At 32.6% G+C, this 5,904-nt stretch overlaps 1 long non-coding RNA gene and 1 other non-coding gene across 2 annotated transcripts in view; one reads left to right on the top strand and one right to left on the bottom strand.

Moving 5' to 3' along the window:
* Nucleotides 1–1,856: 1,856 nt before the first annotated feature.
* On the top strand, nucleotides 1,857–1,938 carry Trnas-gcu. The gene has a single exon. It is a non-coding gene; the product is annotated as a tRNA-Ser (tRNA).
* A 266-nt stretch (nucleotides 1,939–2,204) lies between these two features.
* LOC111085527 overlaps nucleotides 2,205–5,904 on the bottom strand; it is a 5,032-nt gene continuing 1,332 nt past the window's right edge. The window contains exons 2-3 of the long non-coding RNA XR_002610355.1: nucleotides 4,041–4,109; nucleotides 2,205–2,275 (exon numbers count right to left, since the gene is read on the bottom strand). This is a non-coding gene — a long non-coding RNA (uncharacterized LOC111085527). The remainder of the gene's footprint in view (nucleotides 2,276–4,040; nucleotides 4,110–5,904) is intronic.

Below are 5,904 nucleotides of genomic sequence, written 5' to 3'. Positions count from 1 at the left end.
GTTCCCATTTTAGTTGGATTCAATCGCTAACATAGGCGTAAATAGTTACTAAATTTCGGCACTTTTTCTACTATATGAAAGCCTGTCAAGGAATTCCTAGGACCAGGGTAGGCGCCCAGAGTGGCACAGCGGTATTTCTGCGGACTTACAACGCTAGAATCCGGGTTTCGATACCCGCGGTGGGCAGAGCACAGATAACGCATTGTGTAGCTTTGTGCTTAATTACAAACAAACAAAGAAAAACAGGGTAGACATGACGTTATTTATGTGACACACATCAATATGAAGTCAAGCTCGGTAGAATCCGAATAGAAAAGCTGAGAAGACTCACGTGATCAAAGACATGGAATTGTATTCGCACCCTAACGACGCCTGTGACAAATATGTAAAAAATTAGCGCAAATCTATGCTAGTAAATTGTTATGAAAAAGCCTTTGTTAAAACAGACTGAAGATACCAATTATTTGTAGGGAAGAGGACGATTTTGCCTCAAAAGAAGAACTGGTGTGTATGCAATCACAAGGTCATCGTATGTTTTAATCTTTTATCCAAAGGCACCAATATGTAGAATGTTTGCTCAGTTATAAGTAGTGGATTCAGAAGGAATAGGTAGCATGTTCCGGGGAAAGGAAATTTTATATTTATTTTGTGTATCGCCAGTTCTATACGGAATAGTTTTGTCTTCCAGTGGTTTCCCGTCATATATGACGGGCTTTTACGCCAGTATGATACTAATAAGACAGACAATGTTCTGTCGAAACATGTAGTATGTCCCTTAATAATTAAATCATTTCATTGTGTTTAGAAATCATTGTTTGCCCACTTATCATTATATTATAGCTTCTTCATGGTTATTTTCAGGCTCGGAATATTATAGTTGTACTATTATGTAAAACGTAAGAGTAATAAACACAGATTCACACAAAACATTTCATCCGTTGTACATAATCAAACTTTTGTTTATTTTATTCACAACGTTTCACCAGGTTTACCAGGCATCATCAAATGGGACACAAGAACTGAGGCTAACAGAATTTAATTTAAAAAATTAATCACGTGAGAATCTATAACAATAGTAATCTACAAACATTTAACTGACAAATTGCAAACAATAAAGTAATTTATCAGTGAACTATGAAGTTTAGGTATAATAAATAACACTTTTAGGCCTGAGTCTAAGTATTGAAATGCGTTCTATATCCAAAAGTGAAGAGAATTAAAATAAATATAAATGAACACCTTTGTATTTGTTAAGAATAGGATTGTTCTTTTATTAATAGGGCTTCTTTTATTTTTCGTCTACCTGAGTAGAATCAAAAGAATGATTTTTACTACGTACACCTCATAAACTTATGCAAATTAAAGTTTTTGTTTTTAATATGTAATAAACATAAGTTTCTTGGAGTTGTGTTGTAGTACTTGTTTCTTAAACAGTCTTATCAGCACAACTGTCACATCTATTAAAATATATATTTTAATTAAGGTGGTTGAAATGAACTCGCAAACAAGTAATAGTGGCTAAACTTCTTTGAAAAAATATTTAAAAAATCACCCAACAGATATCTAATCCGCATTAACTAGGAACCAATTGACATGCTAGATTGCTAAATTTTTCACGTTCTTTCCTTTCGGTACTGAAGAACGACGTGGTACGTGTACAGAGGTTATGGTGTAAAATTTAACTATACTCTTTCACCGTGCATAAATTTGAAAATGCCTTCACATGTAGGAACAAGGTTTCGACTTTTACTACTTATTAACTCTTAGTATTTGGAAAGTATAAAAAAAAAAGCAAAAAAAAAAAAACAGACACACTAATTTTCCTTTAATAAATATTATTTGAAACTTATGTGGCAGACGAGGTGGCCGAGTGGTTAAGGCGATGGACTGCTAATCCATTGGGCTCTGCCCGCGTGGGTTCGAATCCCATCCTCGTCGATAATATTATACTTTTGTTCTATACATTACATGAACCAATGATAATCCATTTATATAATAAAATTTATTTTGTACATTTCAAACCAAATTATAGTTAATAACTAAATATTTTTCTTGAATATTATTAACTTTAAATGCTAGATTATTTTTCGTGAAAAGAACAAAATAAATTTAGTCACATTTCTTTAACTTGTTTTTAACAATCTAACTTATCATTTATTTTCTTGCCTTATTTAGACTTTAAAAAAGAAGAGTTTGATTACCTTCAAGTAATAGTGATTTCTATGTGGATCCTACATTTCCTGTACGTTTCACAAAAAAAAAGTGACTGTTCTCTCTTGATTGGAAATAAAATAAAAAATATTTGAAATGAGTTTAATAAACTTTAAATCAGCTAAAATAATGCTATCGCTGCTATCTTTTACTTTTTTGTTTTTAATAAACTTTAAATATCAGTGAAATATAATAGATAAGTAATTGCTTATTTCAGCAACAGATGGTACTGCAAGATATATTTTGTTTGTTTGTTGAACTACGCTCAAAGCTACACGAGGAGTATCAGTGCAAGCCGTCCCTAATATTAGGCTCTTCTTGTCAGACAGAATAGTAAGATTTGACCGTTACTCTTATAACGCATCCACAGCACCAATGTGCGGAGTGTCATTGTTTTTTTGACGATAATAGGATATGATCCACATAACTGAGATCCATTTATCGTCACGCTAACCATTGAGCCGTGCTCACCTCGAAAATTTATGCATATTATTTATTTAAATCTAGTGCTACACGAAACAAGAAAAAATAATATTACAAGCCCAGATAATGAGCCCTTAAAGTCTAATTATAAAACATTTACACTTTTACAAACTATCTTGTCTATCAGAATATCAGTGTGTATGATAGGTGTAACCAGTATCATGTTTATCCAAACATATTCAGTAAAAGACTAAATACATAGATAAATATAAAAGATGGTTTATCTAGATTCTATTTGTATGACTTCCAGTAAAAATTAAAACGATTAAGAGGTTAATCGCTATGAACTACTGGCGTGTGTGGGGAGGACCTTGCAGTGTAGCGTGATTTTATCACTTTTCTTAGGTTTAACACTAAATTAAGTGAAGATATATCAGTATATATCAATACATATGTATAAAAAGATGGTAACTCCTCTTGAGAAAACAAACAAACAACCTATGAACTGATTTATCAATTAAGAATATTACTTCTACAAAGCAAATAAATACACATACCGTACTTTTTTTTTCAGAGAAACTTGGCTTTTGATTTTTTAAACCTACAATAATGATTGATCTTTGTCGTGCCATTATATAATATAATTTCCAGCATGCTAAAAATGCACCTTCGTTGCCCTCCAGTGACACAGCGGAATGTCTGCGAACTTACAAAGCTAGAAACCGAGTTTTGATACCCGTGGTGGGCACAGCACAGATAGCCCATTGTGTAGCTCTGTGCTTAATAACAAACAAACAATTCAAAAATATAATACAATAATAGTTTTATAACAAAAGTTTTTTTTAAAAAACGTTGTACAGAATAAAACCTAAACTCTTGTTCAACCCTCTATTTAATTAGTATAATTAATCACTCTTACAGTTCGCCAAACTATTCAACTTACTTTGTAATTTAAAATCAAATACAATATTTAGAAACTTACACAAACAAGTATCTATGTGGTTTCGATGTAAAATTAAACCTTTAATTTTACACTGTACTATTTGAAGTATGCAAAATTACTATCTTTTTCTCTACATAATACCTATAAGTGTATTTTCCTTATGTTTATTATGTCAAAGCAATAAATTTATATTTTATATTCATCACAATTCTATGTATTTAATAACTTTAATACCAGACATCAGTTATTGTTACGACCGTTGCCTAGATACCTGTTTTATTAAAAAGGAGTTCCACAGTTAACGAATTTTTACCGCTTTATACATTGTTGCACGATGAAGGCCTCGGTAAGAGGGGCCCCTAAGCTCGCAAATAAAATATTTTAACGTTGACAAAAGTCCATGTTTTGAGTCTTAAATAACAATTATTAGGGCTAGTTAAGCATGATGGAAAATATCGCTTACCTTTTGTGATACTGTTTTTTTATTAGGCATTTCCTCTCCTCTCACTTTCTGGTGAAACTCACAGCTGCACTGCTCGTTCAGAAATGATTTTTGTAAAATGACTGTAGAAGGTTTTGCAACATTCAAATCTCCTTAATTTTTTAAAATCTTTTTAAAATAAAAGTCGTTATTACCTGTGCAGCGAAAAAACAAATTTGAAATAAGGTCAAATTTGTTTTTCGCTGAACGGGTAATAACGAGTCTTATAAAAAAAAACTATTTTTATCAATTTGAAAAATCAGAAATACAAACGAACAAACATCTAATTATAATCATTTCCGCCGATAATATTAATTCTACCACTTTTATACATGTTTTTTTAACCTGTTGTTATAAAACTGTAATTACTATTAAACACTTATTCCCTAACAATTTGTTGTAACAAGCGACAGATGGCAGCATATTCTTCTCTATCTTTATGGCTTAAGGACTATAGGGCAAAATTATGAGAAAAAAATTAATGCCCAGATGCACACTCTCAGAATTCCTTTAGTATGCATACAAACTTTCAGGTCTCTAGGTTCTTTCCTCTTGGAGCTATGGCGCTAACTGACTGACACACACACACACACACAATGGCTGTTTTACTAGTATAGATACTTCTAGCATTACAATAATAATATTTTAGCTTACCACATTTTTGCCTTATTCCCGCACTATATCCCTACATCTTGTATCTTATTTTTTCTTCATTATTCTGGCTCTCTTCACTGTCTAAACTTAGTTTAAAGTTGCCCATACAGTTCAGTTAATAGCCTTTGCAAACAAGCCAGCCCCTACCCTATTCAAATGTAAACAATCCATTTCAAAAAAGCTCCCTTTTTACCAGTAAACTGATCTCACAAATCCAACCAGCCAACCTGCTCTTCCTTACATATTAATCTAAGCCTAGCATTCAAGTCTACTTATAATTTCATCCCAATAGTTAAGTCTTGGCACTATCCTTGACACAAATAACTTATTATGACTCCTTTCTTTGAGTGCCTTTATTAATTAATGTCTTGCACTTAACGATAAGCTCCTTTGATCTACCCTTCCCTACATTATTAGCCCCTATGTGCACTACAGAGATTGTATCACTGCTACACCCTTTACTATATCACTTACTCTGTCGGTTTTCTTCTCCACCTCTGCCCCTGAATAACATGATTTAATTATTTTATCCCTATTTACCCCACAGACTATCCTATCTACGTGTCGTACTAAAGAATCTCCTATAACAACAACTCCCTTATGTTTTCATTTCCATCCCTATTTGTCCCTGTTGTTGTCCTTCCCTCCTCAATGCACAAACTAAAGGCTGAAATTTGTTGCTTAATAGAATTTTGCCATTATAATTAAATTTTCTAATACTAGCCCTATTACTATTAGTTCTCATTTTAACTACCTGAAAGTGAAAGGCATTATTATCCATTGTATCCTTCCTATGCAAAAGCTTTAACTACCTGAAAGTGAAAGGCATTATTAGCCATTGTATCCTTCCTATGCAAAAGCTTTAACTACCTGAAAGTGAAAGGCATTATTAGCCATTGTATCCTTCCTATGCAAAAGCTTTATTTCCTTTATAAATCCTGCTGCCACTTCCCGCAGTTTATCCTTCTCCTTATCCATAGCCTACAACCTATTTAGAACAGCCTCCAGCTTCTCCTCCAACCGACAAACTCTACATAAAAATTGTACAACTTCACGACTAATCTTCCTTAACTGTACCGTATTTTTTGGTGTATAAGATGCACTTTTTTACCCCAAAATTTGATGTCAAAATCTGCTTGCGTCCTATACACCGAAGGTATGAATAATATATATGTATATATACGATATACAG

The sequence above is a fragment of the Limulus polyphemus genome, unplaced genomic scaffold (genome assembly GCF_000517525.1).
Source record: "Limulus polyphemus unplaced genomic scaffold, Limulus_polyphemus-2.1.2 Scaffold0, whole genome shotgun sequence".
NCBI lineage: Eukaryota > Metazoa > Arthropoda > Merostomata > Xiphosura > Limulidae > Limulus > Limulus polyphemus.
The sequence above is the reverse complement of the archived record's forward strand: the minus strand, read 5'-3'. Positions and strand labels throughout refer to the sequence as shown.